This window comes from Aquila chrysaetos, chromosome 12, assembly GCF_900496995.4.
Source record: "Aquila chrysaetos chrysaetos chromosome 12, bAquChr1.4, whole genome shotgun sequence".
In the NCBI taxonomy this organism is placed as follows: domain Eukaryota; kingdom Metazoa; phylum Chordata; class Aves; order Accipitriformes; family Accipitridae; genus Aquila; species Aquila chrysaetos.
In genome coordinates, this window is record NC_044015.1 from 18046485 (window position 1) to 18073048 (window position 26564).

The window sequence follows — 26564 nt, forward strand, 5'->3', positions numbered from 1 at the left end:
CTTAGCATCTGACAATATTGATGTTACCCTTTCTGTTTTCAGGTAGGTCTTTGGCCTTTTATGCTGTTTATTATTTCTTCCATGTTGACGATAGGCAGGAATGGATAAGCAATGACTGTACCTTCTGGTTTGAATTTTGGGCCATTCCTTTTGATTTAGAAGCTTTCTTTCAGTACATTAAAACCTTTAGTTTAGAAAACATTTAGTTTAGTTTCCCATTTTGCGGTATTTCCTCATTAAGATATTGCTCAGCTGAAGTAACATGGTTTAATAACTTCTCTAGCAGGATCAAACAGGCAAGCCCTAGCTTTACTGATGATGATTAAGGGTGGGAGTCATGCTGTGAAAGAGTGACTAAGTGCTGTTATTGAGATCTGACAATTTTCCTGCAAGATGGATCTGATAACTCTATAACAAGCATATTTCAGTGAAATGACCCAATTTTAGAAGATTAGTATATTTTCCTAAATTCATTAAGCTTTTATAAAAATCTCATGTCTACAAACCAGTAGGACTTCTCTAAAAGGAATTCTAAAAAGGGAGACTTGGTAATACATACCTGGCAGTCCCAGAGAACTGCAATACAGAGGAGCATCCTATAGGAGTACTACCATTTTATATTCTGGATCTGTGAAGATGTGTAAGATTAGTCGATGCTGAAGGCGGGAGAAAATCAAGATGAAAAAACAAGGATTCTGGGAGGTCAGCATTTGACAACATTCTTCTTAGAAAAGAAAAGTTAATGCCAAACAAAGCCTCAAGTTGGTCTTACTCTTGTAATTAATTAATGTGGCCATTATAACTAATAGTTTTTATGAGCTGGGAGAACTATCTCACTTGTGTAAATTAATTACATGATAATTTGCAGTTCTTATGCTGATAGAGATTAACGGTTAGACATCAACAAGGATACAGGGTATGACAAGAATACAAATGAGAGTCCCGATATAATTGGACAGTGGATAGTCATAGACCTTATGAACGTGTAAGAAAACATAAGTATTTTTAATAGATATGAGGTATATTATATGGTTTTAAATGTTTGTAGTTTGTTATTTTCTGCAGCTGTAAAAATGCTTTGCCTGAAACAAGCCATTTGGAACTCCCCTTTTGTAGCTAACCAAGTGGAAGCTTAGTTTCAGTCTTCTATAGAGAGAGGATTTGGTTCCTCCTTTATGCCCCTCCCTGCCCCACCACCCGGCCCCAGGATCCTTTTCACATCTGTAATGGGACTTTTATCAAGAAAACGGGTTTCTATCCCATATAACAAACTTTGGCAGGGCTAGCTGGTGGCCCAAATCTTGAATTCAGCATGTAAGATGCTTCCACTGAGTCTACATCTTTTCTTGGAGGAGGCAAGGAGCAGTTGTTCGGGGAATAAAAGATCCCAGGTTATGTCCTAGGAAGAAGGAGGGAAGGCTTCATGCCCATCCATGGCCCTGCAGAACCCTGAGCTGCTGCTGCTGTAGTGCCTGCATCAGTAGAGAGGGGAAGACAAGAGCAGTGACACAGTTACACCCAGATCTGTGGCTGTCACTCTCAGAAGAGCAGTCAGAAAATTGCCCTCAGTCCCAGCTGGCTACTAAGTGTAGTTATCCTTTGGGGCTGCTAAGTGAAGGCCACCCAAACTCACCTGTACCAATGAGTATCGCAGTCAAATCCCGATCTTTTTATCTTAAAAAAAAAAAAAAAAATCCTCAAGTAAATAAAAGATGTATCCTGAGGTTGTTCCAATGGCATTTTCATCTTTTTTTCTGAATAGTAGAGAAAGTCATGACCTAATTGTTTATTCCAGCAGTGGGCTAAGTTCTATGCTGGTATAAATGGGTGCAGCCCTATTAGCAGTAGCTCCTATTTAACTCAGTACTACTGGCCTTTAAAAGTTAAAAAGAACAACCTTGTTTATTGCCTTGGCCTCAGGTTAACAGAGCAACTGTGAAAATGCATAATAGAACCTAATAAATAAAAACCTTCACGTTTGTCCTCCAAGCTAACACAGGTGAATCTATGCTTTCCATCCTTTTCAACCCCCATCTAATTTTTTCTGACCAATATAATTTTCATTATATTGTCCATAATGTTCCATTGATCCAAAAATGTTCTTTCCAGTGTTTTTTCTATTATTCTCACTCTAGGCAAAGTCATGTATTTGAAGATTCATTCTGCAGCAGGACAGTTTGTTTCAGTCTGTCCTTTGAAAGACATTGTAATGCTAGAAAGTTCTGAGTCCTGAACTTTTTTATTTTGCTGCTACAAACAGCAGACAATTCCAGAGATGTCTGTGGTTCTTGGGTACTGGAATTTCATCATTCTGGGTTCTGCCCACTAGTCCACATTTTCAAGTGGCAAAATAACTCCCTGTATGAAACGTAATACTCAGTGTGATCTGAGTTTCTCTTATTCGGGCTTCAAGGAAATCTTTAATATGCTATTTCAGTTTTTCCTGACATTTGCTTCATTTTGTTGCTGCATGTATGACTGGCTCATTAGTCCTTCTCATGTGAATCATGCTCTTTAATATGTGTGTTTGTATCTGTATAAGAAATATTTTTAAGACTCTAAATATGTCTGGAAAACACAGAAGACAGTAGCTCTGGAAAAATAATTTGGGGAGATCCAAGAAAGATTTCAAGAACTTAGCTGCTTTTGCATTTTATTTTTCTGAAATTCTTAGTCTTTGGATTAGGAATTTTATGCTGTGTTCAAAATATCTTTGGGGGAAAAACAGTGTGTGTAATAGTGACAGAATCATTGCCAGATTTAAAAATAACCCCAGCAGCAACAGCAAAATGCTATCCCTTGCAATTTGTCTCCCTGCCCCAACATTCCTTATATATTTTCAGTTATCGTCATTCACAATTAAATAGCTGTAAAATGAATTTTATGGGAACTTAATGTGCTTCTGAATGCACCAAAAAACATGTGGTGTGTATCACATACACAGCTCGCTGAACTAAGGAGAGAAATTATCAAGTGAGTTATGTGGAAGCTTTTCATAGTCTCCTTATGTGACCTTGTACAAGGCCACAAATGTTTGAGGTCAGAGGGAATATAAATATTCATTTCTACATGACTCATTCTGAATACTCTGCTAGACAAATTTTAAAATAATTCTAGTTAACCAGCACTGAAAACATTTTGGACATTGATCATTAATGTTCTACATGTTGGTTTGGCAAAACATTTTTTCCCAATGTTTTTCCTACTAGAAAACAAAACAAAAACTTTGATCAGACTGCCCCCTACAGAAAGTACAGCAATGGTTTTTTAATACCTATAGTTTATTTTCAGTGATAAAAGAGAATTCAGAGGCAACATGTCACAACAGTGAGCTCATCTATAGCTTCCAAAAAATAAATGAAAGTTAGACTAATAGTTATTTTTCAAAATATTTTAAGTCCCTATTTATGGAGGTGCTTAAATGTGTCTAGATGGATATTCATTTCAGGAAATGTCCTTAAAATGCTGTTATTGTACTGCTTCTAAAGTAAAAACACAGTGTGGAAGCACAGGCCCTGCTAGTTACACTACTGTGATTCTACATGCTCCTTGTAATTCCCTTTTTCTTGATCATCGTCAGTTCCCCAGACAGGAATTTACTAGCCCACCCACAGCTTTGTTCTCAGCTGGTATCAAGAGATGTAGTTCCACTGAAATGTCACCATGACTCTGTCTCTGACTGGACCTAAATATGTGTTCATTAAATGACAAGTATTTTGAAAAACTAAAATGTAAAGTCCTGTGAAGCTCATGTCTTAAGTTTCCCTCCCATGAACAGATTGAAAAAAAAGAAAAGTACCATCAACGGCTTACATGTCGTAAGCATTTGCTGTCTTTTCACTCTTCCGAATAGGTTTGTGTATGACAGAGGAACGTTTCTTATGAAACTTCATATAACTAGAAAGGAAGGTTGTAGTTCAGCCTTCACCAAATATGTTTTCAGGAACAAGAGAGGAGGGCATTCAGACATTTCCAGACACTACATAGATTTAGGGTAAAATGCAAATTGGGTTTGGGATGGAAAGAAAAAGACATAAAACAGGCATTACAAGTTCTGATTCCTGATAAAGGCTGTTACTTCTTCCAAGTAGGGGCTTATGTTTTACTTATTTATTCAAATATCAGCTCTGATAGAGCCATTAAAAACGTGAAAGTTAGCTCTAAAATCTTCCCCTATCAGGTACTGAGTCCTCAGACTACATCAGGGCAAAAGTTTTCCATTTGGTAATGCCGATCAAGGAAGATGTACCGAAGTAGGCCATGTTCCTCATGGTTATGGATGAGCTGGGAAACACTGTTGTCTAAAAATGAATTATTTCAATTTTAATGGACCCTAAGTAGTAATAAAAAATTGTAACTTTTTTTTGAGGAAAATGTCAAAACCGTAACCCTGTTTTCTCCACCTTGCAGTGCTTTCCCCAGAGACTACCTGGCTTTTATGACATCTTATGGGATTTCAAGTCCCACCAGCTGAGAAAGGGTAGGAAGTTTCTCAGAGATTGCTGCCTTTCCTATTTTCTTTGGCTCTTGAGCTGTACAGTTTTTAAGGCATGCTAGATGCTGGCTTCATATAAGATACTTGCCCAAAAAAGATCAGAGAAAACATTTAATATTTTCATCACAAATTTGGCACCCTTGAATATTTTGAGAAACTGAATTGTTCAGTTAGGTTCTTTATTTATTGGGGAAGGAGAAGGCTGTTTCTTTCCCACCAAAAATGAAATACTCCATGGTTAAATCTCAGATCCCACAGTTAGGTGACCTTTTCCCAGACAGAGCATAAACCAAATGGACTCTGACATTAGTCCCTTTCTGCTTTGTGAGATTACTGTCCTCTGTTTGGATCTAGAAGGAAACACCCTAGAAGTATAAGTGCTTATTCTTGCTTCAGAATCACATTTAGCACCACTCACTGGAGTAGCATTACAGCTTTTCCAGCTAAGTAAAATGCAGTTATCATATTGAGAAAAAAAAGAAAAACAATACACTAAACATCCATTGTCTTTCATCATCCATTAGGAAGGACATCCTACAAAGTTTTTCACCTGTTGGAAATTCAAACTAAGTAAAGTCCGTGTCTTACTTATTGATGATCATAGTCATTTCCAGATTTTTAAAATGAAGGTGATTGTCATTAGGAAATTTGGTCAAACTGCAGAAAAGCCTGTTTGGATGTTTGCAGCTCTGTTTCTTTAGTCTTGGTTAAGGGCTAATTTCTGAGGAGTGCTGAGCACCCTCAGTCCCCATTCGAAGAAGTTGTAGCTGAGGGTATTTGGCAACTGAAATGAAGACTCCAATGATTGACACGATTTCTCTCCTACTTGCACTTTGGTTATGAGAATGGGACACCTTAAGGTTTAGGGTGACACTTTTAAGTTTTTGAACTACATTTATGGTCATACATATTTTTTAGCCTATTAAATCTACAGCTTGCTTCAAAATCTGGTTGAATATGTGATTCTGTTGGATGTAATCTAACAAAACTCCAAAGTTTTTAAAGGTAAAGTCTGGCTGCTTGAGTTTTATTTTCTTTGAAACACTGCTTCATTTTCTGAAGTTCAGTCTTTTTATTTTCACAAATTTTTCACATTATATTTCTAGGCATGCACCCATTACTCCACTTGTGTTCCTTAGTGGCAGAGAAAAGATTTGTTTTAGAATCAGTATTGTAAGTAAGTGGTAAAAAAATGGAAGGTTAAATTTTAACATAATGCATAAAAGGTATTATTCTTCCAACAAATGTAAGACATTACATCAATGGAAACTGAGTCAAATAGCCTCCTTACTGTTGATCTTCTAGCTCTAGCTAAATTTGCTACAGATTTCTTAAACTGTGTTCCTACACTGTGTCCCTATCATAAAGTTTCTGTTCTAACAGTCTTATTGGATGAAGGACATATTTTACAGAAGTGGATTCTTTCCATTTTCAGTTTAAAAGTGATTCTTGGAATCTCATAGAGGGCTCCATTGCTTTAGAGGCTGTTTATGCAAAAGTCTGAATTCTTGCTTTTCTTTGTGGTGAGACTTGTACCTATAATGTGACAACAAAAAAGTAATGCAAACAGTTTGGGGTTTTTTAATGTTTGGAAACATTTTTTTCCTTCATTTCTTCTGGGCAGGTTGCATAAATAAGTAATTTTATAATTAATTGGCTAAGTTTTGTAATGAGGTGTCTCTGATTTCTTTTTTATTGATTAAACAAGTATGCATATCTTTCAGCTGGGCATTAGAAAATAGTATTGATATATTCAAAACTTGTTGATAATAGCTGGGACAGTAACTGTTTCTGCAGAAAAGATCCTCACAACTTAGCTTATAATATCAACCTTTATACTGTCGTCATGAGTCTTAAGAGATGTTACATTAAATAATTGGGGCAATTAACAAATTTCTCAGGATAATTCTTTTATTTTGACATCTTTCAGTGCTAGTTATATTCAAAATAAATTATTCAAGAAGGACTACAGGGAGGCCTCCTTCATTTTTGCTTTTCAAGGATACATTTTTTGATACATGTAAGTATTTAGAGATTGAAACACCTAAGTTGTAGGCCTAAGCATTTTTAGATCCCTGACCATGTCTCTGTAATAAGAGATAACATTAAAAAGGAAAGAAATATGTACTGAGTTTCAAATATGTTAAATGTGAACAGAAACTTTTTTCTTTCTGACTGGGGCTATTTTCTGTTGACATCAAAATGACCTTTGCCTCATATGCATATTTCCCTCATTTTCCCTTCTCTGAATACGCAAAGGTTTCAACCCAAAAGACATGTAATTCTGTAATTTAAATTAAATTTAAATAATCTATAAATAGATTTATGTTTATCTTGTAAATTAGAGTTATAATCTTGGCAGCAAAAATTCAGGAGCTGGCTGGTGGAAAGAAAAAAACAACTTCTTCCTTCCCTTGTTTTGTCCTAGCTTCTTCCTTCCTCTGCCAACAATCACAATTCTTTCTTCAAAGGGAACACACAGTTAGTCAAAGCCTGACTTTTCAGCTTTTCTGTTGCACTGAGCAAGCTGAAGCAAATTCAGCAGTGTAACTACAGGCCCTTGTTTGCTAGACTCCTAAGGAAACTTCTAAAATGTTTTCAATGACATGTGCCAACACACTTCCTTAAATTACATCTCCACTAGTCTAAGTAAAAGAGAAAACATAAAGCAAAAAGTCTTTTTCTTGACATTTTCAAACTGAAATACCAAAATACCTAGATTCCTTTTTGCAAAAACTAAGGATGGTGAGGCCCAAATATGCAGGATTCATGGCACAGATGCAGGTGAACCTATACGTGCATGCCACAGATTAATATGCCTGCAAAGTGTCAGACTTCTGGCCCTTAACTCTGCTTTGAATATAGGATGAGTCTACCTTTATGGTGGGTTACCAAACAGCCAAATGGCCAGAAATTCACAGATAATTGCAGTAGGGTGATGCGTTACCATGAAACATGGCAGGATCGCCAGACCTGTCTAATTTGCAGTCAAAGGTGATGTTTCAAATTTTCTTGTTCCTCTTAGATACCGCACAGATATGGGTTTGGTCCTCGTGGACATCTCCCACAGGCATGAAGCACCAAACGGTTTATAGGACTGGGGCCAAGGATTGTTTTCTCTAGGATAGTGTGCCACATCATAGAGCTTTGTATTGCATAACTTTTGCTGTTGATTAAAATCAGCCTTATTCCCTATTGCCATAGCTGCTGTTCTCTTTTAACTTTAGACATCACCTTTGAGTCTATGTCACTAACTAAATTAAGTAGAAAAGAAAGGTGAGGAGTGTCTATAGTAATTGTAAAGGTGAATAATTGATTGTAAAGTTATTTTTTCCCCACGTGTGGCTTTTATTTGTTACATTTTATTAATTTCTGCTTTTCGAGTATCTGAACTGCAGGCAATATTCAGTATTCATAAGGCAGCCAAATGATCACTGGTTAAAATATGCATACAAAATTCCTCCTCACTCCCAACAAATTTTTTTTCTCCAAGGATTTTCTTCTACAAAAATATTTCTCTTTCCTTTGAGACACTAAATCTTTTATTCTGCTGCTTTTGGTCACAAGTAGCCTAAGAAGAAAACAATGAAGTTGTAAGTTATGTTAGCTATGGAATTTCTTCCTTTTCTGTTTTTCATACCAACATAAACCTCTGACTGCCAATTTGGATCATAAGGGGAATTGAAGTTGGACTTATACTGGAAGTACAGAATGGCATATCCTAAAAACCTAAGAAAGTGCAAGCATGTATGCCTGTCAGCTGGCCATGGTCTTATCCATTCCCTAACCTGAATGAAAAGATCTGGCAATGTTACTTTTCAAGAGATATTTAGAGAAAGACAAAGCAAAGAAGGAAAAAAATACAGTAGAAATGCATGGGATGAGTGGGAGGAAGTAAATGGAAATGCTGATTTTTATATTTTCTAGTTCTCCGACTCTGTTTGCACCTAGCACTGGACGACTTGCCAGGAAAATATGATTGCTAGCTCTAATGAGTCAAATATTTGTGAGGAATGCTGATTATATAACCACTCAAAGAGTCTGAAAGAGCACATTTCTTTCAACTGCGCAGCAGAGATGGGCTGGTTAAACAATAATAGTAATTAATATAATTTGCTTAAAAAAAGATAACATTCATCCACTAGTGTTTTTTACATTAGCAAAGGAAAGTTTGCAATATCCTACAATCACAGGACACTAAATAAATAGTAAACAACTGTATTCTAGTTTTTACAAGTTGGAAAGCCAAAGCAGAAAAACATGAAGCTGGCCACAATTTGAAGGCAGTTCCAGGGGAGGGAAAAAAAAAAAAAAAAAATCAGAATTGGTACCTTAATATTTGTGTTATGGTAATGCTCAGAAGTTCTATTCCTGAGACAGCACCCCCATTAAGAATACATTAGAAATGTATGTAACTTCATATGATGCACAGAATAAGTAAATAGTTCTAAGCACACTTAAATAAACATGTTTGAAAATTTGAGTCTGAGATGTCAGCTAATGGTAGGAAGCTATTTTTCCTCTCAATCTTGCTTTATTTTATTCTCTACTAACAGGATACTATAGCTTATGACATATGGTCCACTTAATTTAGGCAGGCACTTGAAACCTTGTTCGTTCATCTCAGTGTGTGAAGCCAAGTTGCCTATTAATAGGAAAAGCCTTGCCCTGGAAGAATGTGTATGCAGCAGTCAGTCTCTGCATGGGGGAAATGAAGGATATGATACAATAGGGAATAAAACAAATTTCTTATGTATTACAGCCAGAACCACTGTAGTGTAATACCGTTCCAAACAAAGTGGAGAAGTGCTGTTAAATCTGTATGTCTAGGAGGTGGTATTTTTAGTGACTTGATGGCTGTGTTATCCAGCATACTGACTTTCCAGAGTCATCTCCAAGTTGCAATGGACAACCTCTCTCCTTCTACCAGAGCCCAGAGAGGAATAAACCAAGACCACCAGCTAAGACATTATGTAATTGCCATGGATATGAGCACTGAATGCCCTCAGGTATTGTATTGAAATGAAAAGCTTTAGCCAAAAACAAAACAACAACAAAAAAAGATGCATGTAAAAAGGATTTTTACTTAAGTATGTAAGTTTTTTCTTCTATAAAACTAGAAATTTTACAAGGATGTTGCAGTGAAAATGCTGACCGGAAACAATCTTACTAGAAATATGCAACAAAGTGCCCACTTCCCCATGCAACATGCTTCAGTGTAAGTTTCAAAAAAATCGTTAAAAATAATTGTCTTTATGGAAATGTGTTATAGAACTGACTCAGTGATGATTATTATGCAAGAATTAATATATATGTAAATTATCACCAAGCTCTGTTGGTTACTGCAATATCCATTCCTCTGGTTTTGAAAAATGCAGTTTTGCTGGCATGGTTCTATACAGCATAGCACTGCAGAGATCATTTTCCTAGCCCATCGCTTTGACTGTCAAATATATAACACTCCTTTTCTATCAGATATAAGCAGCTTGTCTTCACTTTCAAAGCCATTCATAGCTTCACCTCATCCTACCTATCATCTCTCATTCAGGATCAAGAAATCACTTCTTTCACTGATTAGCGCATGATGCCAGCCTCCTCCATCTACTTCTTAGATTTTCAGTCACTCAGTTTCAAGCTTTATCCCATGCCATTCCTTACATTTGGAAAGAGCTTCTTTAGACATCTGCAAAGCTACCTCATTATCTTCCTTCTAATCCCATCTGTGAGGTTCCCCTGCCATTATGCCTTCAAAAGAAGTTTCAGAGTTTGGACTGAATCTGTCTAGTTATAATGAGCTGCTCCCAAACAAGATTTCTGGATCAGATTCAAATGGAGCACTCCCAAAGATATGAAGGTTGGTATTTCCTACTCGGATGCGGCACTGTCGATTCTGTATGTTTACTTAGTGCCCTGTTTTCAGAGGATGTTGCCTTGCTGTTGTTGGGGACCAATAAATTTCTGCTTGAAAACAGAACAGAATGAATTTAAGGGTGATCCGTCTGGATTGCAGGAGCAACTGTGGTAGTCACTGACATACCGACATGTCTGAAACAAGGGAATAGTCTAGAGGGTGTCTTGGCCTTTTCCTCCATATGGCAAGTGATTGATAAAATATTATTTGTATTGGCTAAGTGAAATAGTAGTCCTGCTGCTGGACACAGGCATTAGGAATTGTCCTATACTTCTGAGGAAAGACTGACGGGACATTTTTAGTTTAGTGACCAATTTTGGGGGAGTTGGGGGCAGGGTGTTGTCTCTGGTTTGTTCAAATTTCCATTGTGGGATGAATGAGTAGTCATGGGAACCATTGTATTGCACTGGGTCATCATCTTAGCTGAGTACATTTTTCTTTGAAGCAATTACATTTGTAGCCTGTAGCCTTGAACATGTTTGCATATTGTGTCATGTTTGTGTTCCCACCTCCAGTGGCAATGACTCAGGACCAAGTCATCCCTTTACAAGAATTACCTACAAAGGAAATTGGAAACTCCATGGCATCTGTCTGTCATCTTTCCCTCCAGCTGGTGCCTCTGAACCTCTTCTGAAGGAGCTTGTGCAAAGCAGAGCATGTAAGTACTTCTGCTGGTTTTGATCTAAGCATCTTTAATTTTGGTGAAGATTTTATTTCAAGATGCTGGAGAGAAAGGTGCCTGCCTCCTCCTCTCCCTCATCTGTCCCTCCTGGCACCCAGCCCTAGCCTCCAGGGAACTGTCATGAGTCTTGAAGAGGCAGGAGGCCGCAGTTCCCCAAACTCCTCACCTCAGGTTTTCTTGGGCTCCTCTACACAGGGTTTTCATCCCCCAATCCATCAGCACTTCCAACTGCTGAAGCGCCAGGAAGCTCCTCAGTTACTCTGCATGAAGATGCTAACAGAAACATTCAGACCCCTCTGTTACTGCAGGGCACTTTGTTGGTCTCACGTATTAGTATGTCTGGCTAAAATCTTCTGAAAAATATTATAAATTTCAAGTGATTAAAATGTCTTACTGAGAAGCAGTGACTAGATCCAATTTGAGAATCTTTAACATAGGGAATAACCATTTTTAAAACACCCTTTTACATTGCCTTTCTGTAATTTATCAGAAGTGGATCTGCACTCTTAGAAAGTCAGGCTGGGATTTCTCCAAGGCACCAATGGGATGTAGATAGCAAGTGAAGGTTCCATTCAGAACTTTAGTCTAAAAACACCACAGAGTTGAGCCGATTTCTCAAAATAAAAAGTAAAATCGCTCCCAGACTGAGCTTGTTTTGCCAAGTTTCAGGATAAAACTATATTTTTGTAGCCAAGCTGTAAATCTCTGAAAATAAAAGTTTATGTGGAAATGCTGATACAACCTTAGTTATAGCACTGGTAATGGCTATAGCACTCAATGATTTGATGCTGAAGGCTATTAATCCCAAAGAAAATTTTCTTGGAAGAAGTTGAACTTTGGAGGTCAATGAGATCTCAGAGGAAGCTGGACTGAAAACTGAGAAAAGCTGCTTTTGTCCATGTAAATCAATTGTTATTGTTTTCCTGTCTGAGAAAATTTTAATGCAAAGACTAAGGATTTACAAACAGCAAAAGGGAGAACCTCTAAAGGTCTTGTAAGAAGTGATGATTCATAACATTGTTATTTTTTTAGATAATGCTATTTTAAAAACCTTGTTCTGAAGCCATGCTGATAGTTTAACTGAAGGAAAAACTATGCAATTCACTTATGTGCCCTGGTTTTAACCTTATGATCAATTTTAGGCTGTGGTACAGTAATTGCAAATACTGTTTTATAAGAATTGACCCTCACATTTCAGCAGAACTTACAACAATTAACAGAGGACATGCAAGAATTTTTAATAATATGGCCTAGAAGATCTAAAGAAGTTTTTTGAACGATATTTTGAGGCAAAAAATGTCAGGCAGATCCATTTTAAAGGGGAGCAGTAAGAGCATGTGGCCTCACAATGAGGCTGCATGAGGCAGAAGTGCAAGTCTTCCGGTGCAGCATGAGAAGCTCACTTCTTAGCTTCTACCAGGGATATCCAGGACTCTAATGCCATTAAGCCTCTGTGACTTAATTCCTTAGAAAGCCATCACACTATAGTTTTGCAAATGGTCAAGACTCTGCCATAGGGCCTGACTGGCTTTCTGTCATTAGAACTGATGAATGCTTGAAAACATAGCAATAAATCCTCTCCTTTGCTATAGCCGGGTAAATCAGAGCAACTCATTTGGGAGCCTGAAAGTAAAACATAGGCAATGAAGACTAAGTATTTTTTTATATCATCTACAGGTTTTTGGTTAGGCTTCTGGTTCCTTATCAATCTAAATATCAGGATCCTACTGTGTCCCTTCTCAGTTTAAGAAATGTAAGTTTTTGGAAGCAATGACAACAGACAAGCTCATTGGTCAATTAAAATAGCAATGATTAAGGTATTTTGAAATTTGTCTAATTTTATTGAATTCATGCAAGTAAATTACTAGAAATTAAGGTGGAGGGGCTTATAATTACTAATTAAACACAGCCAGCAATTAGTATGTCTCGTTTAGTGCATTTTCTTCATTTTGTGTTGTTTTCCTGGTTATTCCAGAAAAGTCGAGAATTTAAAAAAAAAAAAAAGAAAGAAAGAAGAAAGGCTGCTAAGTGCAAAAACCATATCATACTTAAATGGAAGCATGGGTGAACTAGTATTTATACAAGACTGTATCAGGCACTATCCAGCTAGTCTAATAGGATGTTCTACACAGTGTGGCTAATGTCACAAGTTCAGAAGCTTGTACCATACACAATAGTGCAGAGGGCAGAGGAAGCACAACCCCCAATAGATCTGTTCCTTCTCTCCTTCAGGAAATGTGGATGGGACAATAGTTAAGTAGAGTGAACTGGGAATGTTGAGCATGAGGAGGAAGATGTTGTATCACAACCAAAATATTAATCCTGAAAGTGATCGTTTGATAAATATTTTGGAGATGACTCAGTAATCCATGAAGAAAGATCGGCAATTATGCTCCTGTAGACATTTTCTCTGAGCTGCTACAAGTGCTACTTGTACAAAGTGGTCAGTAGTACCACTTGTCCTAGTGTCACTAGTACAAAGTCAAAGCTTGACTTTCTGATGTTATTGCTTTTTTAAGAAGTACAGCATAATGTAAAGAAATGTTTATGTGAATTCAAAGGGAAAGTTATTTTTGCAGGACTGTTATAGGTACAAATAATATCAGGGCACCACAAATTACGCAGTTCCACTGTTCACATAGAATTATATCATTTGAATAGTCAAATGAAGCCTTTAGGTTACTTTGACTCAAATTTTTAGGATGCGCTTTTGTTATTGGAAATTCTGAGGTTTCAGACTTTTTCCTCAGTGAAAGAAAACAGATTTCAGTGTGTCAGAATTCCCTTCTGAATGGAAACACAGCTTTCCAACCAGTTCTCCTCTTGGACAAAATTCCTGCTCTCCTAATAGTATGAGTGGCACAGTGGAAGTAGAGCAACATGAAGCTTAGCAAACCAGTATTTCCCTAGGAGGATTCTGAGCCACCACAGACAGATATATACTTTTACATTCCACTAAAGTCAGTAAAAACTGTCAGGATGGCTCGTCTCCTAACAGTCTTCCAACCAGAGAAAATTTTTCAGTCATCAAAATCATCAAAGCAGTGCAAGCTTTCCATGTGGTGATACAGTAGGTATGGCAGTGCAAAGATGTGCTTTATACCTTGAACTTCTTCAAGCATCTGCGACCAAATCTTTCCTTCAATAAAACAGGGATAATAACGTCTGCCTCTCTTAAAAGGTCTATATTATTGTGCCCTGTTGCTGCACACAGTATTTTGGGAAATACTACATTACCTACAGAGCTGTACTGCTGATCCCACAGATTTGCTTCCTTCAGTTTCTGAAAGCTAAAACCTCAGTTAATCAGGTTGCAGTGATGCAGAGAGCATAAGGACCAGACACATCGATGACCATAAAATGCAGATATCTATTCTTGATGCATGTTTGACACACAAGTTTGGAATTATATTTTTTAATAACTTGTAGTAGAGGAAACAGCAGAAGAAAGAAAATCAGAATGCTTAATCATTTGTAGTAAAATTAAATAACTGATTATATATGCACAAGTTAGGACCAAAATGGTACGCAAATGCTAACATCTGTCTCAACATTGATCCTTGTATATATTTAAATACATCAGTTGAGATTAGGTTTCTTTCACCTCTACTTTTCCTAACATACCTGACAAGGCATAGTAATTCAAAATTTGGAATAAGAAGGTAGGAATTTGTTTCTTTATAATTAAATGAACAAGTAGCACAAAGAACAGTTATGTATAAGCAATTTACATTGGGACAGTATTTTGTAGCATCTCCTGTACTTTCAATTCCTGTAAAGGAAATGAAGGTATGTTCAAATTGTATGTTCATTGCTATACAGCTTTCCGAAACTCTCTTTTCTATTGCTAACTCTATTGTATACACAGGGCTAGTGTGACTTTAGTGTTTGGATGCCATAGTGTGTTCAGTGTCTGAGACTGGCTTCTGTACTAATCCAAGCCAAGGAACCATTTCATAGCCTTTTTTTCTTTTTTTTTCCCCCTACAAAAATGTTCATTTTGTGCCATTCCTGTTTTTCAGTACATATCACCACTGAGTACACATCTTTCAGCCCTCTATGATGGCAATGCTCAGGCAACTCAGGGACAAACAGAAAACAAAACCAGAAATAAGAACTTTAAAATATGGCTGGAGAAACCCAGAGATGTATGTATCTAAGAGACAGAGAAAGAAATGTGAGATATGCAAATGAAAAAAACTTTAAGTTTTTCCTCTGAAACCATTTGACTTGTACTATGTGACTTGTTATTGTTTTCTACAAAACATTCCTTTAAAAGAATTTTAGAAAAATCATTGATGCTTGGTAGGATGGTTCACAATAGTCATATGACTAAAGACTGCATACAGAAGAAGCAGGAAGCACCTAACCCTGTAAAGACTGATGTAATTTACTTGTCCAAATTAGTGTTTGAATAGTCATGTCATGAAGAGCTTAAGATTTCTGAGACTACATTTAATCTTTTATTCATAAGGAGTGTTTTGGGTCAGCTGATTTTGCTTTTATTTAAATAGGAGAAAAATTCTGGAAAGATTAAAAAAATTAGAATTAAAATAAAAATAATAAACCCTTGTTTTACAGCACCAATAGAAGAGATTCTGTCAGAAGCCTTCTCTACAGAAAAATGGACTTCTGTCTCATAGCTGTTAAATAAGAGAAAAATACTTTCATCAATCCTATCAAATTTTCAACACTGAAATAATGCCTAACACTATTTTCCATTGATAATTTTTTAAATCAAAAGATGTGCAGTTTTGGCATTTTCTGTTTGCAATCAAATTCTCTGTGGCTAGTGTTTATTGTTACCTTTGTGCTAGAGAAGAGATGCCAAAAATCATTAAAACTGATATTGCAACATAAGAGAATACAACAGTTTAATATGAAGCCATTTGAATATCTTTATTGTGATTTTTTTTCCCCTCAGAGTAAAGCAATAGCATAATACCCAGCTGCATGATAATATTGGCAAGCAAGGCCATGAATTTCAACTGCAAACCCTAAACACTGAATGTTCTGTGCTTTTTAAAGAAATCCCCTTTTGTATGAGATATGTAATACCCTTTTGTGCTGGAGTGGTTTGCATAATAATAGTTTTCTTTAGTTATTCGCTGTCATGTGATGGAGCTGCAAAGTGAGCTAGGCAGTAACAGCATAAAAGACAATTTTCCATTTTTCTCTAATTTTTCAGAGATTGTCTTGTCTTTTAAATGTAAATACTTTTAACTATCTTCAGAAAATATATCCAGTTATTAACATTTCAGACCTAATTGTTACTTTTCTTAGTATCTACCTTCCTGTTTGAGCTTTTCTTTTTCAGAAGAAACAGCAACATTATTTCCTGTGCACTCATGAAGAACCTCAAACATCTTAAAATAATTGGACATATGATCATCTGATGTAAATCAGTGTAACTGTATTCAGAGACATTGATACCTTGCTCAAGACTTTAACAGTAGAACTACTTGATCCGAGAAGCCAAGCAAAATTTATGTTATTAACTGTGTAACTTACATTAGACTTGTGCATATGTTACACTGCACCACTGAGATAAAAGGTACTGACTGAAGAGCAGCCTTAAAAATTAGACATCTAGGACACATCTGAGACCAAGAATAAAATACAATTTTAAGAATTTTCTGATGAGTTTTCCCATGTAAAAAGTTTTTAAGATTCCTCTTGGGCTCTTCAATGTGTTCTAGTCTGGGTAGTAAGTAAGGAATATTTCCCAAAGGAGATATAATTACATTGAAATGGAGCTCAATCTTATTCACAGTGAAAGCTATAGAGGAGGACTAAAGCCAGGGGAAGTTCCTCACTAATGTACAATAAACTAGCCATTATTCTAACTGATGCTATCAAAGGATTTTTCCTTTTAAATCAGTGGAATTATGCCAAGTACTCTAGTTGTGACTTTGGCCATAAAATTACATGTGGTTTTCAACCTCTGGCCTGCAGCCACTGCAAAGGGACCATTCCCAAGCAATCCCTGAAAAGTAACAAAGGAAAGCAAGGCTTAAATTAGCTTAAATTCAGAGTGCAGAGAGGGTTCATAATCTTATTGGAAAACATTTAGAGGCTTGAAAATTGAAAAAGGTCAAAACCAACAGTGCTAGATTATTTCAGAAAAGCTCACAACGTGGATTAACATATAACAATACATTATCAGATTTTAGCACTGCAGAGAATACCCAGGCAGAAAAGAAATGCTCCAGAGCCCAACAGTCAGTCCTTTTACAGCTCCATGTGTCAAAATAAGAGGCCATTATACATAGCCATCCTGCAAAACTTAGATGAATAAATCAACTTATCCCTTACCAAGCAACCATATATTACTGTTTTCTAAAATATCTAAAATCTGTCTTTGCTAAATAGGGCAACAAGAAATTTTCACAGCTCCAATCCGTGAACATACTATCAATTAATACCAGAGACAGAAATACTATCACTGAAGCCATGGAGGAAGCCCTGCAATCTAGGTAAGAGAGTATTATAATGATTATATGCTCTGTAAATCTTTTAATCTGGAATCTCACAATTGAGCCATGGGGTTCTATCATATGAGAAATATGAGTTGCCTTATATCAGTTGGATACCAGATACTATTAATGCACTGCAGGCTAAGCAACATGTTACGCTTTCTGTTAGTGGTAGTGAGATATATTAGCTTAGATCATTCTCTTCGCCTAGAGAACCTGAAAAAAGTCTTTCAGGAGGAAAACATTCAGTGGAGTTTTCTGAAATATTTTACTAGGAAGGTATAGCCCATGCTTTACTTATTATGTCATTATAAGGCACTCTGAGCTTTATTGGAATGAGTGCTTGTGCCTCACGGTTACAAGCACTGGGATGCAGCCAGTATCCCCACTCTGTGGTATCTGGATACAGCCAGATACTGCCACTGCTGGCCAACTCCCCCAGGTTTATATACTGAGCATGACATTCTATGGTATGCATGGAATATCCCTTTGGCTAGTTTGGGTCAGCTGTCCAGCCTATGCTCCCTCCCAGCTTCTTGTGCACCTGCTCACTGGCAGGGCATGGGAAACTGAAAAATCCTTCACTTGGGATAAAGCACTTCTTTATACACTGGGGCCTATTCAGCATGCATTACCTCCTACTCTGGTGGCATTACAAAATCTTTGCCTTCTGGACAGTCCGTGATCACTTCTAAAATTCCTCGATGACTGGGGTTTCCTATGCGAGCCCATTGTGTGATCAGTGCAACCCACTTACTCCACGTAGCATCAGTTCCATGATGTGTTGAGGGGACCTTCCCTTTGAACATCCAGCCCAGCACCAGCAGTCGGGGTGCTAATAGGAGCTGTGTATCACTACCAGTCTCTTCCAAGGCAGCTTGAACTCCTTCATAGGCAGCGTCTGCGGCCTCCCAACGGCAGGGCTGCCAGCGCACCATGCTGCCTTGGCTTGTCCCTGTGATACAGCCTTTTCCTCCAATTTTCCTGTTCCCCTCCCCAGATTTCCAGGGTTCTGTGATTTTTTTCTGCTCCCTAACAGATGCAGCCAGAACCTTATGTGCTCACCACTTTCTTTTATAATTTTTTAGAAGTGTTGAAGTTTTCGTTCACAGCAAACTGTGAATGAGAATTAAATGTTTCTGTTAAAAAAAAAAAAAACCACAACTTTTCAAATATGTCATTTTTATGTGAATATTCCAGAGTGACGCAGATGGTCAAAAATTGGAAGAATCAGCCATGGCTTTTGTTTGATTTGCTGAAACAACTGTTGCTTAACTTGTAAGTTAATGAACTCTCTACTAAAGGCAATACATCCACTTTTTTCTATTAATTATCATCCTTCAGTTGATTTGGCAAATCAATTTAGGTATTACATAGTATACACACTTTTTCTGATATTTTGACTGATACAAGTCATTTTTATTACATGGGAAGTATAAGTCCATTCCAGAATTAAATCCTGATACTGTACATTTAGACTTAGTATAAACAGGCACCTTGGAAGAATGTATCATATAACAGAGTCTAACTGTAAGAGAGGCAGCCTAAACTTGCATTTTGTTCAGTTAAATTTAAGGTGCAGAAGCACCTTTCTGTCCTGTATCCTCCTTTGCAAGTGATGATGCTGGTCTCTCTCATCTTACACATATATTGCCCCAGACAGCTTTGTCCATTTGAAAAGGCTCCAGAAAAAGGGCAAGACTTGTTCTGTAAGGTAGTCAGTTATCTCCTAGAACAAGCCCAGCTGTAAGGAGCATTGCAGTTTGAACATTTCAGTGACTTGGAATGACTGGGGTGTATCACATGCAAGTTCACTGTACTGTAAAGGAGGGATCCGCAAGCCCTTAGTTACCTTGTAAAGTATGCTTACTGTAAAGTATAGAAAATGTTTACGCATGAGCATGTAAGCAAGGAGGAGATGTCCTCTGTGCATGACTGCGCTGTTCTTAGCATTAGAACACAAAAGACAACTGTACTGAAAATCTGGAATCCGGTGCTGTCTGGGAAAGTTTGTATGTGGATCCAAATATTTTTGTTCATTTTTAGCCCATATCCTGATTACTTCCTGCCTCCTTTTTGAAATGTTTGTGGCTGACTGCATTGAGAGAGAGAATATCACTTTAGATGGGCTACTGAGATGTTCCTATGTTAATTCCTGTGACACTTCCACTGTAACAGCTGTCATATAAATTTCGTATGACAGCTTTCTAGTGCAATGAAATGTTTTAACACTTTTTAGGTGAAAAAATACTCATTTGTTTGGCAGATAAGTGCAAACACGTTAGCCATTACATTCGTCAAGTCCATAAGAAGTCCAGGTGCAGTATATCAGAAGACTTATGAAAGTCCCCTACCCTCCTGGAGTGAGCCCAAGACAGCAAAAAGAAGCACAGGATGTAGGTGGAAAAACATGTCTTCCCTAGTGCTAGCTACACTGGATAGGGTTGCAAGGAAAGGACAGACCAGGACAAATTTATTTCTACTCTCTCTCTATGACAACTTAATAAGAATAATACCCAATTTCAAGTAAACTGAGCTATTTCATTAATTTGCGGCCTCTATACATGAAAATGCAGAATTCACCCCAAACAGTCTTCTGGTGATACAGTCACTGAGAAGGACTTCCAAACAGCCAAGGCCTGAGTCTTAATGAATTTTAAAACCTTATAAAATGTTCTTTGGTTATATATGCTTTAAAACAAAAGGTTTATTCTTACATGTTGGCATGTCTTTATTGGCACCATTTACTTACTTTTTATAGGAGTGAGAGCATGACTACTTTTATGCCAGCATATTTGATTGTGTATGACTTACTTTACATTTACAGGGATCTATTGTTGCTTATGAGGAAAAATAAAATTTCTGTAGAGTGTTTAGTTAACTCCCTGTTAAAGTTAAGCAAGACATATCTTTGGAAATCTCTTAAAGGATTATTTCTAATGGTGCCAATGGGACCCTTGCTTTGCTTATAAAAATATATGTGAATTTATAATGGACAAAGATACAATTATCCCAGAATAGCTTCAGGAAAAAACATCAGATTTCTTTCAGAGGAGGTGCACAGATATGGATTGCAGTGTATGTTACTGTTCTATGGGCAGGCTGGCTTTTTTTTTCAGTGTGAGAAATATTCTTTTACCACTTTCCATAGTCAGAAATAATTCCCTTTAAATCAAGCTGTTGCATTTCCTAAGTGGAATTAGTCCTTATTTATATGAGTACAAGACAAAGAACAATCTTATACAGGGATTTTAATATTGCCACTGATGAAAAACTGAATGCTTGAAGTCTCTCAGTATTCTCAGATCTTTCCAGCCTCTCAAAGTCTGTCCCAGTTTAATCCAAGAAATTGCAGACTCAGTCTCATTGTAACAAAAGAAACTATATTCATGGACCCTTTTCTCTTTTATAGATTAGGAGTTCTGTCCGCTGCATTCCCACTAAAGCTTTTATGCAAAGTCCTTATAGAACTACATAAACCTTGTTAAAACTTAATTATGTGTTGTATTAAAAACACATTGGGAAAGGACATTTCTCACAGGTTGGTGTTTAATTATTAACAGTTATTTCTGTTGACTCCCCAATGGACTTATTAAATACATATTCATTCTCATGAAGATGGAGGGACTCTCAGATGTGCAGAACTGAAGTTTGCACTGAACAGGATTTTTAAAAGATCCTCAGTTCTCCCAGCATCTGAACATATTTAAACCTGGGACCTGGTTGTCCTTCTTTATACCTGGTCTCAAGCATGAATTACTGTAACGCCATCTCCACTGACAGTGACGTGCTTCCTCAATAGATGTGAGCTTATTGTCTAGGTACTGTTGCTAGGAAAACCAGCTGATCAGAGAGCCAGTATAGCAGCCAGTTGATGTAATACATGCTTGATAAAACTCTTATCAGAGCTTCACACACTTTCAAGAATGGTCATGATTCCTCTAGATTTATTAATACGGAAAGAGCTCCATTCTTTCTTCATTTCACTCACCTGTTGAAGCAGCCTCTGCAGAGTTAAGTTTTAAAGCTTGAAATCAACACTCTGTCATCTCCTGCTATTCATGCCCATCACACAGTGACAAACAGATGCAGCAAAGGAAATGCTGGGTCAGAGAGAGTTTTTTCCCCCTCTATATCTGTTCTGGTCATGTGAGCAAGTCAGAGTGCTTTAAGCTGCTTTATTTTCCATGCGCAGACATGCAGTCCTTTGAAGGCCTATCACGTGCTATCTGCGGTGAACCATGTCATTCAGATTCTGAGGCCAACAACAGAGGAAAACAGGCCATCAGAAGTGAAGTGGGGACAAGTCTTGGGCATAATGTTCAACTGCAATTGTCTCTTCCCAAATGGTATGACTGATCCAAGGCCTCAGCAAGGGACCACACTCAGGGATGATGATGATGATGATGATGATGATGATGATGATGATGATGATGATTTTACTTAGCCACCAGATACTTTTGATTAGTGCTATTTAAGGATATGAAATCAAAGACAATCCTTTATTTTTTATAAAAACTCGTGTTAATTCTTATTAAGCAAATTCTTATTTAGCAAATCAAGGCTAAGTGTCAGGTGCTGCACTTGGGTCACAACCACCCCATGCAATGCTACAGGCTTGGGGAAGAGTGGCTGGAAAGCTGTCTGGAGGAAAAGGACCTGGGGGTGTTGGTCAACAGCCGGCTGAACATGAGCCAGCAGTGTGCCCAGGTGGCCAAGAAGGCCAACGGCATCCTGGCCTCTATCAGAAATAGTGTGGCCAGCAGGAGCAGGGAGGCGATTGTTCCCCTGTACTCGGCACTGGTGAGGCCGCACCTCGAGTACTGTGTTCAGTTTTGGGCCCCTCACTACAAGAAAGACATTGAGGTGCTGGAGCGTGTCCAGAGAAGGGCAGCAAAGGTGGCAAAGGAGCAGCTGAGGGAACGGGGGTTGTTTAGCCTGGAGAAAAGGAGGCTGAGGGGAGACCTTATCGCTCTCTACAACTACCTGAGAGGAGGTTGTAGCAAGGTGGGTGTCAGTCTCTTTTCCCAAGTAACAAGTGATAGAACAAGAGGAAACGGCCTCAAGTTGCACCAGGAGAGGTTTAGATTGGATATTAGGAAAAATTTCTTCACCGAAAGGGTTGTCAAGCATTGGAACAGGCTTCCCAGGGAAGTGGTGGAGTCACCATCCCTGGAGGTATTTAAAAGACCTGTAGATGTGGCACGTAGGCACATGGTTTGGTGGTGGACTTGGCAGTACGATGTTAATGGTTGGACTTGATGATCTTAAAGTTCTTTTCCAGCCTAAACGATTCTAGGATTCTATGTCATTTCCTTCAATTCCTTATGCAGCAAACAACTTCCATCAATCAAAAGGGAGTATTTCTTTAACTCATGCAAAAATGACATTCTTTGCTCCATACTGCCAAGAAAGATGACCAAATGAAAACCTTTAAGCTTGGAGAAAATCTAAGAAATTGTGTGCTAGATACACTAATGGCTTGCTGATCCGTGATTTAGCATCACTGCTTCTTTTTGCAGCTGCTTTGTAAAATGCAGATTATCTCACAGATACCTTTCAGAAGGGTTTTGATGGATCACATTGGATTGCCATAGCAGTCCTTGCACCCTTAAATTAAATGGTTACTAAGGGGAGGCACCCCCCTTAGCCAAGAACTACACACCTTGGCAATGTTTGGCCTTTGAAATGGTTTCACGAGACTTTGGCCATCTGGGTGCAATGGAAAACGCCCTGTTATTTCCACCCATCTGAGGAGAGATCATTGAGGGGACACTGCCACAGTGAAAAACTGAGCAATCACATGCTTTTAAAATTTGATTAGAACGATACTGGGATAAGTAAGTCATTTTGTAAAGATGTAAAAGATGTGAAAAGGAGGAGAGGATGTATTGATTACCCCCAAATGCATGAAGCTTTGCTGCCTCGAAGAAATTATATAAAGGCATTCTGGTCAGCCTTCCAAAATCACTAGGAATGAGTTAAATAGATTTTGGTAAATGCCAGTGCAAACTTTACAAATTCAAAGAATCTGAGCATGTTTTCCCATGCAAGGGTTTGTATCCTCATGTCTTTGCTTTATTGAACAGCCAGTCTGTTGCTAACAGAATAATTACAGACAATGCAAAAGTCCATTATCATCTCAATGCTTTTCAGTTTTTCTGTGTCCCTTGAAGCAAAGGAGAGTATGAAAAGGCCTGATTTTAATTTTCATGGGTTTTTTTGTTTTATCAAATACATCTGTCTCAGTTGTGAAAAGTTGGCTGTAACAAGCAAGAACAGTGGAATATTTGGGCTTACAAATAGAGTTGCATCAAAAAGTATCACTACAATTCGATTATATCAGAGAAAAATTTGTAACTTTGAAGATCCTTTGCTACCTTAGCAAGGTCCATAGAGTGCAGCAGGGGACAGAGCAGAGGAAATCAAATCAGGTGGAAAGTGCAGGTACACACAGTACAACTGGGGAGGCTAGCAGCAGGGGGAGGTATTGTATACTGCTGATTTACAAAGAAACCAGTTTATAAATCAGTTTAAATATAACTTGGACATCTATCATAGGACATATGCTTCCTGCAAATTGACTTTGTCCTTTCTTCTCCCTTATAGTCCCTGACCACTGAACTGCTGTGGTTTAATTGTGTGAAACTGGGTTTCAAGATTCAAGGTATTGCTCAGATTGTTCTGCAATAAGTTCTTCAGATTCAGCAGTGTCGACAGGAGGGAGCCCATGAATGTTGATCTGACCCCATCTCTGCAGCCAGCTGTGCCATCACATGAAAAAAGGATTCTTTCTTCTGGATCGCTCATGGTTTTCCCAGCAGCCAGCCCTGTTGTACAGGTGATTTTCTGGATGTGTGCCTGTTCTCTGTATTTGCCTTTGATTGCTTTCCCCTTTATACTTCTTTTCTTGCTAACTTCTTCATGGCTTGCAGAAAGCATTAGTTTTATATGTGTCGTCTCTGCCTTTGCAATCCTCACTCACAAAAATGCTTCACCACAGTATGCCCTTTTATACCTTAGTCATTCTTGCTTACTGCTGTACAAAGGGCATAGCCGATCCTGAGAAATCTTTTTCTGTGGCATGCTGATGTATTGTGCTTAATGTATTATCAAGAATGACAAGTCTGCCTCAGGCAACTCCAGCAACCCAGAAAGCATAGGGGGTTTTTATACAACAGCTCTTTTTAAAACAAGTGTATATCCCATGCAGAGAGAGTTTTTTTCCTTTGATTTCCTGCAGGTCAAATCAGCAGTTGATGCTACACAGAAAGACAAGACAACAAGACCTTGCTCAGGTGAAACAAACCTGAAAGTAGTGGTAACTGTGATGAATTTTATTTGTACTGTCCATTTGCATGACATCATTGCAGAGAACTTCATGCAACAGCTAGCAGAAAGCATGTTCTAGAAGGAATGCTACTGTTACCCCAGCACCAAAAGGGCAATTGTGCCCTCATTTCAGGAAGGCTGTGCTGTAAGGTCCACTCCTACCACTGCTTTTGCATGAGAAAGCAGGAAAGCTTATGCCTTGTTGTAAGGCCCTGGAAGGCTGCTCCTGCTAATTAGTTTGGGGAAATAGAAGGAGGCATTTCAGAGAAACATCACATTTCTTGCACACAGTGCAGGTCATCTTGCAGTTACATTTGAGCTCCTAGGGTTGCAAAACATCTCTAGTCTGGGAGACAGGGCTGCTGTCCCCAACAGATTTTTTAATTATTTTTCTTTATTTTAAAATAAGTCCAGAGTGAGTGTTTTTCTTGACAAACTGTTGGCAGTTTTGTAACTTCAGACGTTAGGCATGCTAGCACAAATCCCGTACATGTATTTCTAAATTAGAATACAAAATGACCATATCCTCTGATCATAATTTAAAGAGTGATTCAGAATTCAGAAATAAACCAATCTTTCAGAGAGTTTCACTTAATTTAGGAGCTTGTAATGAACAGGAATTTTTAATAGCTCTGAAATCTCCTTTCAAACCGAGCTCTAGCTATAACCTAACATTCTGACTAACTGGGTATAGTTAATAGTGCCAAGAGCTAGAAATTCAAATGCACAGTGCTCTTCTGTCCTCACAATAAACTTGAAATCTCTCTATTTTGGACCTCAGCCTGACGTGTTTTGCATGCCTTCTCTTCTGCTGACCTTGGCTGTCACAGTGGCACCCTGCACCACACAGGAAAGCATCTTTGTTTTCCATCAGCCTCCACTTTAGTATATCAGGGAGATGAAGAATAGAATTTTTAAAACATATGCATTGCTGCATGTGTTCTGTCTGTATTTCTACTATGCCATGTGTACATATCACCATCTAGGAAATGGGTAGACACATTGTCTGGAGCTAAGGGAAAGGGGAGGTTTATGAATTACATCTTTTCCAAAAAGAGGCCATGCAGAATGCTGCTCAAATTGCTCATCAGGCAGCTTGAGAGAGCTGAGGTATTTGGTAGCCCAGTGTTATATGGCAGAAACCTTCTTCCCACATCCTGGACAAAGCTTATACTTAGAAAATTATACAGTAAAAATAAATCTGCAGCTGACCATTTAATCCATTTAATATTTTTTACCATGTCTGTTCTTTTACCTGCTACCATGGTGAACAGAGGCAAACTCACACACTGAAGTGGAGAGAGCGTGCTATGTTAAATAGGACAGAAAAGAACTTCTACATGCCATCAGTCATGTATTTTCTCTCTGCTTGTTTGGGGTGGGGTTTTTTTCCCCCTTTTTTTTTTTTTCTTTTCTTTTTTTTTTCCTCCTGAGCTCGGAAGTCAGCATGAGCAGCAACAGGCCTTCACAAACGTGCTAAGGTGGAACCTTTTGGGACGGCTCCTCAAAGTGCTTTATCTTTTGCTGACAAATTGGTGCCAGAGCCAGAACTTAATGAAGTCTTCAGAGAAAATTTTGCAGCAAATCAGGGAATCTCAAAGGTATGGGCCTGCAGTAACACCAGTACAACAAATGATTTATCTACTTTTATTTGTCTTTTGAAAGGCT

At 38.0% G+C, this 26564-nt stretch overlaps 1 long non-coding RNA gene across 1 annotated transcript; it reads left to right on the forward strand.

Moving 5' to 3' along the window:
- Window positions 1–9325: 9325 nt before the first annotated feature.
- Window positions 9326–25671, forward strand: LOC115349208. The gene is made up of 5 exons (XR_003926032.1): window positions 9326–9504; window positions 10922–11064; window positions 17461–17564; window positions 24174–24405; window positions 24808–25671. It is a non-coding gene; the product is annotated as an uncharacterized LOC115349208 (long non-coding RNA).
- Window positions 25672–26564: the final 893 nt, after the last annotated feature.